The sequence below is a fragment of the Microtus pennsylvanicus genome, chromosome 6 (genome assembly GCF_037038515.1).
Source record: "Microtus pennsylvanicus isolate mMicPen1 chromosome 6, mMicPen1.hap1, whole genome shotgun sequence".
NCBI lineage: Eukaryota > Metazoa > Chordata > Mammalia > Rodentia > Cricetidae > Microtus > Microtus pennsylvanicus.
Window position 1 is genome coordinate 45,809,232 of NC_134584.1, and position 14,486 is coordinate 45,823,717.

Below are 14,486 nucleotides of genomic sequence, written 5' to 3' on the forward strand. Positions count from 1 at the left end.
TTCTTGTCTAACTTGTGCCAGACTCTGACTTTGATTCCTAGTATTGCAAAAAAAAAGATTTTTAAAGAACTATCATGCAATACTTGACTTATTTAAGCTGATAATATGAAAAATGATTTCTTTCTTATATTAACCCAATTTTTAAAGCTAGGCATTGTGGTACATGTCTGTAATATAGACACACTGGAAGGTGTCACAGAAGGGTTACAAATTCAAGGCTGACCTGGGAACATAAATTTGAAGGTGACATGCACTGTTCCTAAAAAAGAATAGAATAAAGGAAGGTGTAGGAGAAGGCCCGCTTGTTTGTTCCCAACCGCCCATAACCGAAATAATCACACAGAAACCATACTCATTAAATCACTGCTTGGCCCATTAGCTCTAGCTTCGTATTGGCTAACTCTTACATTAATTTAACCCATGTCCATTAATCTGTGTGTTATCATGAGGCCGTTGGCCTACCAGCAAAGTTTCAGCATGTCCATCTCCAGTGGCAGCTCCATGGTGTCTCCCTGACTCCACCCTTCTTTCGCCCATCATTCAGTTCCGTCTTCTCCACCTACCTAAGTTCTGCTTTATCAACAGGCCAAGGCAGTTTCTTTATTCATTAACCAAGACAGAAGGGCCTCCCACATCAAAAAGGAAGGGAGTAAGGGAAAGATGCCAGACATGGTAGTGTGTCCTTGTAATCTCAGAATAAATTCAAGGCAAGTCTGATCTGTCCGGTTAATTCTAGGTCAGCTAGGGCTACAAGCAACAAGAACCTACCTCTCAGAAAGGGTACAAACCCAGATTGGTAACGCTATAGTAGTATTTCCCTATACAGATTATCATTGTTCATGTTTGTTTAGGGTTGTGATATATGCTTTAAAATGATATTGAACTTTAATTTTCCTTTCTTAGGCTTTTCTTATCAAAATTAAATTTACTCTATACCTTTATGCTATAAAATAGTTTAGTTAAAGGTCAGGGTTTATCTGTAGTTTTCCTGTTTGTGAAAAAAATTGATATCTTTTTCCTATTAGATGTTCTGATATAAGTGTACCTAGTTATAAAATCCATTATGTGCAATGAAACACACAAATAAAGAATTTAGAAGCCAACAACTTTGTCTTATTTAACTCTCTACTGCCATTTTCTTCTCACTGCACAGTCCAGTGTCTTACTATCCAGTGTCATTTTATGACACATGCAGTCTGTGTAGCTAATCCTATACTCAAGAAACTGAACAATCCCATCAGTAACCAGCAGTATAAGATCTAAACAGCCTGGGCTGGAGAGAGGGGCCACCAGTTAAGAGCACTTGTTGCTCTTGCAGAGGGCCAGGTTTGGTTCCTAATACCCACATGGCAGCTTCAGGGAGCCATCACCCTCTTCTGGCCTTTATGGGTACTGCACACACATGGTGCCCATGCATACATGCAGGCACAAACACCCATACTCATAAAATAAAAATAAATAAACCTTTTTCTTTAAAATCGATCTAAATATGATGGGTGAACATGATGAGTCAGACTGCTTTTGCCAGGCAGCTATAGTCATAGCTCCTCCTTCCCCAGCTCAACCCTAGTATGGCTTGATGGTGTATGGTAGATATATGGAAGGACCAAATCCAGGACTGTCTCGTCCTAAGACTTCAAATAATGCTGACGTCACTGGAATCCTGTCACTACTTCCTTTGGCTTCCTTTGTCAAGCAGGCTGTCTCTATAGGGTGGAAGGACTTGAGGCCATTTCTGGCTCCTCCTAGCTACCTCGTTACTAATTCCAAAGTAAGGAGTTAGAACCTCTGCATGTTAAATAACAGGCGGACACTTAGTCATCTCTCTTTATATCTTGGGGATGGAGGTCTTGATTGTCCAGACTGCGTTCAGACCTTTCTCCATTGTGTTCAAAGTGGCTCTCTTGTTACTGTATTCCCACTGGCCAAAACCACATGAAGAGGAAGAAAGACAGCTCCTACAGCTCCTGCAGCTCCTGCAGCTCCTACAGCTCCTGCAGCTCCTGCAGCTCCTGCAGCTCCTGCAGCTCCTGCAGCTCCTGCAGCGAAAGGAGAAGGCAACAAGCAGCAAAGCCACCACCACATCCGTGACAGAGATGCACAGGCTGCTCAGAGAACTGCGGCTCTACGGTCTCCTGAGGAAGCTGCACCTTCACTTTCACCAAAAAGATTCCCAGATACACAGTTTGAGCCCATCCCGTCCCTAAATTTCAGAGGTGTCATGTATAAACTGAAGTCTCACACTCACGTTACTACTACACTCAGCTAAGCTTTCCTACTAAACCAGCCTCCCTGGATTGTGGATGAAGTTTAACCTCCTAAATATAAACCTCCATAGATGTGCGCACATCCTCTTTTTCCCCATCAAAGGCCTGTCAAGTTTTCCTTCATAAAGCCTGCACCACTTACCGCATATTTTTCCTCTTTTTATTATTTTTTTAATTCCAAGTCCCTTTGTGTTAAGACAACAATCCTTCCCATTTTAAATTTCCACTTTATCCATTTTATATATGGTACTTCTCAAAATATTGCTAAATTTTCACTTCTAAAATTTCCAATCAATTTTTCTCTATTGTTTATAAAAGGCAGCCATCCAAAACACTTGGCCTGATGTTTCAAGATCAATTACAAACTGGCTCCAAAACACTTTTAAAATTTCCTTGATTATTCTTTGATTATGTAAAGCCTCTTATCTAGCCAGACAATACATTTGTCATTTCCCATCCATAGTGCCTGTGTTTGAAACCTCCTCTTGTGCTGTGGTTCTTCCAATTCCTTTGCCTTGAATGTTTTTCTTATTTTTTTCTCCTTATCTGTGTCCAACCTCCAATCTCCAGGACACTTCAAATTTCTCTATTTTATTTTTATGACTTCAACAGCTTGACACATCTCCCCAGGAAGCTTTCACAGCTCTTTGAGACACTACTCATTCAGTAACAAAATATGATCCTTTCTATTTTCCAGTCCATAGTCAAGTAAGTCCGTGTGCGTGTCGCAAGCCAACCCAGCTCTACTCTCATCCCTCCCTAGATACTATCCTTTAAAGGACGCAGTACACGAAGAGCTTCAGACCTAAAACCAGTCTTGTTGCCCAAAACCATGAGCCTGGAGTGGATAAATCTGTACACCAATGAGGTCATTTAATTGCAATTGTTCTCTGTTCCCAAAAGTAATTGGCATGGTCTGTGTCACTGAATTTCTGCTTCAATTTTTTTCCCCCAGATCTTTAGGTCCTTCTGGAAAATGGAGCCCTACTTCCAATTGTAATCCTCTCTGACCTCAGAACCTTACTGAGTTCTTCTTAGCCTGCTTCCCTGTCTTGTGGCTACCAGGAGACTCACTCCCAATCGAGTCCTCTCACAGACAGTGTACGTTGCTGCTTGCTGATTTTATTCTTGGACTGGAGTCTTCTCCAGCAAGGACCTGTTTTATTTGTCTTTGCATCCCCAAAAGTTAGCACATAGTAGGTAAATGAATCATGCTGTATTTTTGTTTGTTTGTTTTACAATGAGCTTTTGATTTTTGAATAACTTTAAATGTGTAGAGAGTTTACAATAATATCACAGAAAATTCTTGTAGACCTTTTGCCTTAACAGTACCATCTTATGCAGCCATAGTATTCTTGTCTAAATGAGGAAAAACATAGTATTCTGGTAGTGCAGATTTGGAATTCATGGGTCATTCAAACGTGTTCTTTTTCTGAGCTAAGATTCATCCAGAAGTGCTACACTGGATCCAATTAATGTGTCTCAGAAGCCTCCATCAGTCTGCCATAGTTTCTTAGTCTTTCCTTGCCTTTCCAGAATTTTTGGAAGAAAATCAATAAGGGTTTTGCAGAATATTCCTTGAGCTTGGTTTTCTCTAATACTTTCTTCTTCCCTTATTTTTGTTATTGACAAGTAGAAGTTGTGCTTCTTTCCTTATGACATATGGTCATGACATAGAGCGATGGGTTTCGTTACGACGTTTGCAAGTACACATTCTTACTTCAATCACGCTCTGTTCGTTACCGCCTCCTGTTCTCCTCCCATTTCCCTGATCCTCCTCCTCGTCCCAAGCAGTCCTTTTATTGTTATGTCTATTTTGTCTCTCTTTGTGTGTATGTGTATGTGAGTTTAACTAGGGCTTATGAAAGTATTATTTATAGGAATATAGGCAACTTACCAGTGGCTATACTATTGAAGAAAAATGCTGTCCCTCCCCAGCATAAAAGCCGTATATTTCCTTGGGAGGCATAGACAGGTAAATCTGAGTTCGAGGCTAGCACGGACTGCATAGTGAACTCCAGGGCAGCCATAGCTTCACAGGCAAGCCCTGTTTTAAAAATAAATAAGTAAATAAAAATAAAAAATTGTATATTTTTATTAAGTATAACATGATGTTTTTAACATTTTAAAAATGCCTAAGCCAAACTAATTAACATAAATATTATCTCAAATTTTTATTATTGTTGTATGGTAAGAACACTTAAAAAGTCTGTTTTCCTTCTTAGTACCAAAAAGTGCTCTGTGGGCTGCTGGAGGTCAGAGGTCACCAACAGTCCTCTCCACTGTGACCCCTGTGAACTGTAATAATGACCAGTGTGGCAAGATCTGCCCATGGGTACAATAGTGACAAGAATATTACAGGGTTACCAACTGCTTTCTGATTAGATTTATGGCTGGCTTCAAAGGAGAAAATAAATGCCTTGCCCTGTAAATCTGTCTAAGAACTCACGGTTGGGAGCTCACGGGCCCCAGAGGTGAACCTACCACTATTATTCTGCTAAATGTACATGGTTTGACGTTGCTCTATAAATTAATATCTTCGTACCCACGGATTGGTGTAGGTCTCAGACCTCATTAGAGAACTTTCTTCGTGTAGTGGACAGCTGTGGAACAAAGAACAATGGATCAAAGGGCAGAGAATAAGTGGTAGTGGAATCCTCAGCCATAAATGGAGCATCTATATCCCCCAACATGCACACATACACCCCTCAGAGACCATCAAGAAAGAGGGAGGAGGAAGGTTACAAGAGCCAGAGGTCGTGTAGAATTGGACTATAGCAACATTCTGGACATGACAGAAACGCTGCCGTCATGAACTGACAGTAGCTGTGGTTGCCTACACAAGACTTGCAAAAGATCAAGACAAATGACATTCTAACACAAAGCAGAAAGAACCTCATGAGCCCACACCCCTAACTGAGGAGTTCTTGATGGTTGATGTCTTCTAGGGGAGGGAGTGTCACTTTTCTTTAAGGGTCTAGTCCCTGGCCGGTTTACTTTAGTCTTACAATAAAGAATTGTCTATCGAGATTAATATGTGATTCTTCAACATATTCACAGACTAAGTCAGATTCAGTTATTTCCCCTAGCTGTGTAGAATTCCCAGTTTACATGGATAAGATTTTTTTGTAACTTTCACTGTAATTGTAATTATAGAGTAACTTGAAAACTTAAATATATAAAAAGGAGGAGCTATTCCTTTAAAAATACACAAATTATAGTCAAGTATTGATACACCAAAGGCATTTCCTTTTGAACATTTCTGTTCTTGAATCTTTACTCTGTCTTATCCATTTCTTATTAGATTTGATTGAAAGCATATTTAACATCATTTCTCTTATGAATGTTGTTGTATAAAGACTATTTTATATCTTTCAGCCAGATAATAAAATCAGTATTGATTATTAAAGCAGCCATTAGACACTGGTGGTATAAGTTATATATGTTAAGAAGGTACACACTAAACTTATTTTGATCTCATCTGGATTAATATCAGAGACACTGTTATGAAGATTGACTCTCCAGGGTATGGAAAGAACAAAAAGTGTTGTGTATATCTATGAAGAAGACAAAGGCACTGAGTTCCTTTGGCCTGAATCAGAAACCTGACTTTATATGAACATTTGAAGGTGCAAAAAATACCTTGATGAGAAACTGGCCTCAATTTGCTGTGTTATATATAACATATTGGAGGGGCTAGTGGTGGACTCTGGTCTGGCAATCCAAAAGTGAAAGGCACTGAGGCTGCTTTTGCTGCCAAAATAGAAGTAGACATTCCCTGCTTCTGCCAGAATACTGGAACAAAGGTATCAGATTACTCCTTATGACTTCCACGGAGTAGTGAGAGGCCAGGACGAGCCCAACAGAAAGGTTTGCACGGTATACTAGTCTGATACCAAAACCTGCATCTCAGAGTATCTTAGAAGGTTCCTCTTGTTCTCCAGTCCCTTCAGGAGACAAAAGCTGAAATCCTTCCTACCATGGAATTAAGAGGACTTTCACACTCTCCGTGTCTCCCTTTTGCTGTCAGAATTTAAGATAGAACACTTCTATTTTGAAAAAAAAATCAGTTTTATTTTTTAACTTATCTGCCTTCAAGTCGTTTAAATATACAATTTTATTTTAAATGTACACTGACTGCATTTTCTTGATGCTGGAACAGGTGAACAAGAAGAGTTTACTCAGAACCACCTTGAAAGAGAAGGCCCAAGCCAGCCACTGAGCCAGCAACTTCGTGGTGATTCCAAACCTTTCTCATCATCCTGTGAGGCACCAGGGTTTCAATAACTAAGCAGAAGTTCAAGAGTTGCACCTCAGTTCAATGCCAGCTGCTGGTATCACTTTATAACCCTTTATTTAGTCCGTGATGCTTTTATTTGCATGTTCTAAAGACGTAGACATTTAAAATGTATTTTAGGAGGAGGCTAACAGTGAACTTGGCAATCCTCCTGCCTTAGTGTCCCAAGTGCTATGGTTATACCTCAATGTCTGGTAGGATCTAAACACATTAACTCTAGATTTTATTGTCAGTGTTCCTTTAAATAATTCTTGGGATGGTTGCTCAAGACTTCTATGCTTGGGGGGAGAAAAAAAAGATCATTTCCATTCATTTGCATGTGAGATCGCATTATCTTATCTCTAATATCTTTTCTTTTCTCCTATAATTTTAAGTTCTTACAGAAGTGTCATTTGTCTTTGCTTTTTCTTTGGCTCTTTCCTTCTTTTCCAAGCATGTTTTAAAAAAAAAATCAGAGCTGTTGATGAGGTGTTCCTTCCGATGGCTAGCACTCTCTCTCCTTTCTCTCCTTGCCCTCAGACTTGCCGCCTCCTCTACTGGTTCATCTCATGCCTTACTTATAACAAGTTTTGCACCTTGTCATCATAAATACACAACATTCTACATGAGTGCTTTTAATGCAAATGCGTCCTTCCACTCTGAGTCCTCTAAGACAGCACACAGTTCGCTCCTCAGAAGTCACCATGCCCTTCCCTACTGAAACAATGTGTGCACAGTACACTTCCTGTTTCTCTGGCCTTCCCCTCTCCACGTCTCTGCTCACTTTACTTCAGTCCTCCCCGTATTTGTGGACACACATCAGCATGTAGTTTGCATTCTGAACTTTTTTTTTTCTGTACACTTACTCCCGCCTAGATACACACACCTTCTCAGGGCTTTATTAACAACGTTGGACTTCTAACTTCTAAATTTTTCTCTCTATCCCTGATCTACTACTAGTCTAATATTTTTACTGATCAAATTATATCAGGCAGGAAAAGATAAATTTAAAAAGCTCTTAGATTAGGAAATTAGAATTCATCACTTTTTTCTTTTTTCTGTATTCCCTTTTTTTCTTTCTTCTTTCGTGGTGCTGGGATCCAAATCTGCGAAGGCTTTGATGTCCTCTAATTCTTTTTTCACTGTTTGGTTTGTGACAAGGGTTCACTAAGCTGCTCAGGTTGACCTTGAACTCACTTGAACTTGTAAATCTTCAGCCTCCTAAACCACCAGGCCCAGCTTTGAAGCTTCCTTCACACTTCTTCTCCTGCCCCACTGTAAGCAATTAGAAGCCCGTGCTCTTAGAAGTGGGCTACATCCACGCATGATGAATTTGAGCAGTCTCGGTGCCACATCAGTTGAGGTGTGTCTGTCTGTCTGTCTGTGAACATTAGCTCATACTCATCCATAGCGATTCTCCGTTAAAACCATCTGAAGCCTGGAAAGAGAAACTGAAGGCTGAGCGGTAGGAATACAGACATGAAATGGGAAAGTTGTGTTGGAACACAACTAAACGCATGATGGTGCCAAACTGATCAGCATCTGGGCAAACAAATGCTTTCATAGTTAGTCTGCATGTTATTTGGTAAGGCCACTCTGGAAAGAAAGCCTGAAGCATCTTTAATATATCAATTCAGGCTGGGAATGAAGCTCTGTGATAAAGAGCAAGTGCTTGCTTAGTATGAGCAAGGCCCTAGGTTCTATCCTCGGCACTTCAAAATAAAAATAAATAAATAACGTGAATCCACCTACTCTACAACCTCATTCCTTCCTATGACTTCCTAAAGCGTTAGATATGTTCTCACATGAAGAAGACAAACTTAAAAATTTCATTAAAGTATTATTAATGTAGTAGTAAAACATTAGAAATAGTCTAAATATCCCAACTGGGGAAAGGGCTTAGATAACTATGTCTATTATTCTAGAATATCAGGCAGAATTACAATATAAAGGAAGATGGATGGTGATGCTGATACTCCTTCAAACACAGTGTTGAGAAAGCAAAAAGGCAATTTGAATAATGATAAACACCCTCTCGTTTCCATATAAAACCTGCATACACACAAGCACCAAAGCACTGTATGGTTTCTCAGGAAGGTCCATATATATATAGTTGCCTACTGGGAGGTGTACAAGACTAAGCCGAAAACTTACAAGAACAGAAGATTTTTGAGACTAGGATGGTAGGATGGTAAGGACTTCTTCATACCTGCAATGCAATTGTGGGCTATGAGAAAGACAGAGAGAGAGAGAGAGAGAGAGAGAGAGAGAGAGAGAGAGAGAGAGAATAGTAAACGAATAGCCAGAGTGAGTCAGTGCACACAAATGGGTCAAAGGACAGCTGAGGCTCAGGTTCTGCAGACATCCTGTCCCCTACAGAATTGCGCCAGTTTGTTGTAGCATACTTGGCAGGCCCAGAAGTGTCCTTAAAGGAACCTAGTTTTGCTGGAGAAGTGACTGTTCCAGACAAGGTTAGTGAGGCCAAGAGAAGAAAAGAGGCTCAGCAAAGTTGTGGCTGACCAAAGGCTGGCACGGTATGGTGCAGACAAGGTGTAGGCCAGAGCTGTGATTGGCTAGAAAACATTTAGTCAAATGGCCTGGAGGTTTTAGTAGAACCCACAGACAAAACATCCTGGAGAAGCTGACTGATGGATATATATGCAGGGTCTATTTCAAACAGGAAAGCCTCTGTGGCATCAGAGCTAGATGCAAATCTCGGGGAGAATTGTCAGTGGACTTTTGTTGTTTTTAGGAGAGAATGAGATTCCTGTTACCTTGGATAGTTCATATTTTCTTCTATGTTTGCAAACTAATGCTCTTACCTTAAAACTCTTAATTTCTTAGTGGATCTTATTCAACACAGCTGGGTGTCTCCTCCACTTGGATTATTATATGACTTAATAACTGGCTTCACTGCTCTTTTTTTTTCTTTTTTCTGATGTATGATACCCCTCAGTGCCAAATTAATTTTCTTTAAATAACACTGGCCTCTTATTAATTCACTTAGTTGAAAAATGGCAACAGTCCTCTTTTTGCGCATGAACTTTCCCAACCCAGGGTCAGGATCAAACTGTTCTGATCTGAAAGTTTTTCTGTGAACTATTCCACTCTTAGCTGCCATCAACTTCCACCTATGTAAAAGTCCTGTCCTTGACTGCTCGGCCTTCAAGACGCCTTCAGCAGATGTGCGGGAGGTCAACTGGATAAGAAAGATTAGTCCTTTGGGTGTGTCAGTTTCCCAGTGTGGCCTCCAATCATGTATGTTTTGCCATCCAAAGTAAAGCATTACAGTTTCTCTGTTGCTCAAATCAAAGAAACTAGACCATTCTTCTCGGGGCACCTGGCTCACAATAGTCTCACATGCGTCTCTCTTGCATACTCCATTCGGATTGTGCTTCTCATTCTAGAACACTCTTCTACCATTAGATGTGCCCTCTACGTGTGCTACTCACCTTATCTGCCCATCCTTCGATAACTGTCTCGGATTGCCTTTTCTATAACATCATCCAGAGATCTGTCTCATCTCTAAATGCCTATAGTATTTATACATAACAGAAAGTAATTCTAGTATACATTTTCCTGTTCTTGATGGCCTCATGTATTTTTCTTCTCTTTCAAGCACACATTCCTTGGGAGGAAGAATCCTATCTTACTCTTATTTGACTGTCTTATATATATCTACCATTCTTTGCTCATACCAAACAGTCAGAGAATATTTCATAGTGGATTAGTCAGAGGTGTCCCATGTCTTTGGTGAATGGTTCTTTAAATATTGTGTTAGGCCAGACTCTTTTGATTGTCCATGATAGTGTCTCAAACCCAACTGGCGTCATTTAAAATGTGGTTGTTGAACTAGCTGAAGTTGTAAGTGTAATTTGACCTCTAGAGATCTACATGCTTAGATTATATTTTAGCAATATGTCTTTGTCCATTGATCCCCCAGGTTAAATATGAGGCTGTATGGGACCATGGATGACCAAAGCAGCCACCAGCAATTGTAGGCTTTCATCTTAGCAGTCTACCACTCCAATGGAATATTAAAACATAAAGCTGTCACATATGAAAACCAAACATGACCTTCAAATTTTTACTTTTAATTGTTCAGATATGTGTATAACTCTTTGTAGGTGTGTGCACATGAGCATAGACATCCATGGAATCCCAAAGAGACTTTCAGATCCCTTGGGACTGAATATACATCAAGCAATTGTGAGCCTCCCAGTGTGGGTGCTGGCAACCAAACTCAAGTCCTCTGATAAAGTAATCCTCTCTCTTAATCACTGAGTCATCCTCCAGTCCCAAAAATGGTTTTCAAATATTAACTTTATATATTTTGCTATTTTAGATTAATAGAATAGACCTCATGGCTCAAGTTCTTTGGTTTGCCTGAAAATTCATTCCTATTATTAAACCACTGTGCTCAGTAAGGTATAGCACTCGTGTTGATCAAGCTGAAAATGTGGATCCATATTCAAAGCCATATGGGAAAATTAAGAGAAGACAGGTTACACAATGGGAATTTAAGGTTTTGACATCAGAAAAGGGAAAGCAACAACTGTATCAGTGAGCCAAACACTGGATGTCCTTCACTTATGTGAGATATCTCAAAGATGGCAATTAACCATAAAGTTCCTTGTAGGATCAGACATGTGATTTTGTATTTAAATTTTGAGTTTTTTCTCTTTAAATATTAAAAAAGTAACTGGAGGACGTGGGAGCTCCCAAATTTATAAGCTTCTGGACCAAGAAAATCTGTATCTGTCCTATCAAAAATAAAACTTTCATAAAACCAATAGATAAAGGTCTCAATTATTTCTATTCTATGTTTAGTAAAAATAAACCATTTATCAAGTAACTTATTCATTAAATTTTTCATGAAGATAATATCAGATCATTGGACACTATCAAAAATAATAATAATAACATGGTTATCCCCTACATTTCTTCCCAGCTTCTAGAACCCGCACCTTAGTGCTTTTTCTCTGTCTCCACCTCAGATAATTGCCTTTCCACTTCACCTCTTTGACCTGTACTTCCTTTGACTTCCAGGTCAAACCTGCCCTCAGCATCTCCTTCCATGAAAGCCTGGGGGAACTCATAGCTAGTTCCTTTCATCTTTCCCTAAAGCCCCAATCAGAAGAAATGTACCAATTGTCATATTCATTCTAAGTTGATGTGCTCTGATACCCTTTTTTTCTGGATCCCAAGTCAAAATGAATTCTCTTAAACTCTAACAGAAAGGATGTGAAATATAAAGCGTGTCTTAGATTTGGGGTGAATCTCTCGTGTGACCTTTGTGGAAGCCTTACAATCTGTAGGGAGCTCCTCATCAGAGAGGCTTCCAACTTAGGTTTAGGAAGCTAGAAAATGTGTCCTTCTTACTGAGATTTTTCAACTGTACTTTACCCTTTTGCTTGGAAGTTAGACAGCCCCAGGAATGTAAATTCATGCTGTTTTGAGTGTGGGGGAAGGTGAGGGAACGAAGCCTGCCTGCTGCTATTCTGATTACAGCATTTGTAGCTGGGAGAGACAGCTCAGGGATGGATGCTATTCTTCCCCCTTTTAGGAAAATGGCTTGTATCAGGGAAGGGCAAAGGGCACACACAAGTGACAATTTCTGCTTAATCCCCAGCAGGTGTGCAAGCCTGTAGTCCTTAAGAGATGGCACTGGATTTGACTCCTTAATGCCTCATTTTCCCCCTTTCCCTACCTCCTGCATGGAAACAGGGTAATGCAATTATGTTGCCTTTTTTTTCCTTTTAATCTGCTGAAATTATCTCTAGGCAGAATGGGGAGGGTAGAAACCAGATGGCCGTAGCTGGAGTAGAAAGGCACTACTGGGGAGCTTTAAGTACTCCAAGCTGGTGGAAGCCACTATTTTCTTGTAAAGAACAGTGGTGAAATTCGAGAAGAGTGGCAAATGATTACCAGCACACTGAGTGCCAGTGCCTGCTCTCTGTCCTCTCTCCATGTGCCAGAAGAGGCCGTCCCTATTCCTTTGGCTCTCCTGAATCCTATCTACCATGGGCTACAGCAGGGTCTCTTCGGTGTGTGGAGGGATTGTATGATGGTGTTGATGGTAACGAGTGTGGTTTACTTATAAATGGGCATTGCCCAAGACCTTTTAGAAATCCTTCACCCCTCTGTTGCCTTGCCACCTACAGCCTCAATTATGTGATTTATCAATTCTTCAGTCCTTCCTCCTCACACACATGAAGCAGAAAGCAAGCTGAAACTTCAGATGGAAAGTCCAGAGGGTAGCTGGAGGTTAACCTTGCATCTTCTTGTATCAGGTGCGATACAAGGGAGCCCTTTCAGTGCCTGGAGGGAGCTGTACACAGGGAAGGGGAAGAAGCAGTGAAGCCTCCTCTCTCTAGTGTCTCATTGTCTTCTTCAGAATAATATGAAAATGAACCTTGATATTCGTTCCGATATCCAAATAAGTAATGTCTTTTCCAATACCATTCTGCCTCACTGAAAACAATGAGGCACTCTACCATTCAAATCATGATGACACCGAATACCTACAGCTGACCCTAGATCCAACAGGTGTGAGGGCTTCACCCCTCAGGACTGCCCTCCCACTGTCAGTAGAAAGTGTTGGGTCTGTGGGTTACCCATTCTTCTGCCCAAGTGGGTTACAAATAGAAATTCTCCATCTCAGGTTTGAAATTTTATGGCAAGAATTCAGAAATATGTCTCAGTTATTACCAGTTTATTAAAGCAGATGTCATCCTGGAACACCAAATAGAAGAGGGACACATCTGGATTCAGGAAGATGGCTCAGCAAGATTAGTATAGCAACCTGTCACCATGCCCGCGAACGTGAGTTCCATCCTTGGGACCCACATGGTAGTAGAAGAGAAGAAAATGTGACCTCCACATGCATCATGCACCTCATTCCCCTCATAAATAAATAAAATAAATTTTAAAATTTCAACCATCTTTACTAGTATTCAAGATAACTTAAAACATTACTTAGAAAGCTCCGTATGGAAACTTGCTGACATATATGTTTCTTAAAATAACTTTTTAAGAGTTTAAATGGAGTTACCCTAAAATGGGGGCATGTGACCCTCCTAGACAGCATAGACTATCAATTAAAATGCTTGGTGTCTGAAATGAGCTACTTCATTTACAGGTGTTAGTCAATGGGTTCCCATAGACTCACAAGCAATGCCAGCTATTGTCACTGGTTTGGGTTACCCCCCAAAACTTGTTGAGAAGAGCCTATTGCAGACCGCACTTCTTCTTGAGCCATAAGACATGGTGAAATCAAACTGGTGCCCTACTTGCCCAGCTTAATAGTACTGGAAGATTCTATCCAAAATACAAAGGGAGAAACCCAATCATTATTCTTACCCATCTGTGAACCCTATGGGTTATAATAAAGACTAACCTGGTAGGATATGTAACAGTGGCATAAATGTAATGGGAATAATCAAGCATTTTTTGACTGACTTTAACAACAGCTTCCTAAGATGGAACTCTTGTCTGATAATAAAAAGGCCAAGTCCCATGGCTAAGTGGGTCATAGGCCGTAGGGAAGGACCTACTATAATTACTTTTACTAGATGGACATAGTATTAAACAAGCTCCTTATGACTTATCAGTATAGCCTTAGATAAGTGCATTTACAACCCTCATTAGAGAAACTTCTGTTAACCCCACAGATTTGAAGATAAAGACCACCAACCCACATTGCAGTCAAATTCATTAAAGCAGCAAATTAGTTAAAGCATGCTTTTTTTTTTATTTTCTAGACAGGGTTTCTCCGTAGCTTTTGGTTCCTGTACTGGAACTAGCTCTTGTAGACCAGGCTGGCCTCGAACTCACAGAGATCTGCCTGCATCTGCCTCCCAAGTGCTAGGATTAAAGGCATGTGCCACCACCGCCCAGCTGCATGCTTTTTAAAAAAAAATTCATGTATGTGGGCTGTCTCT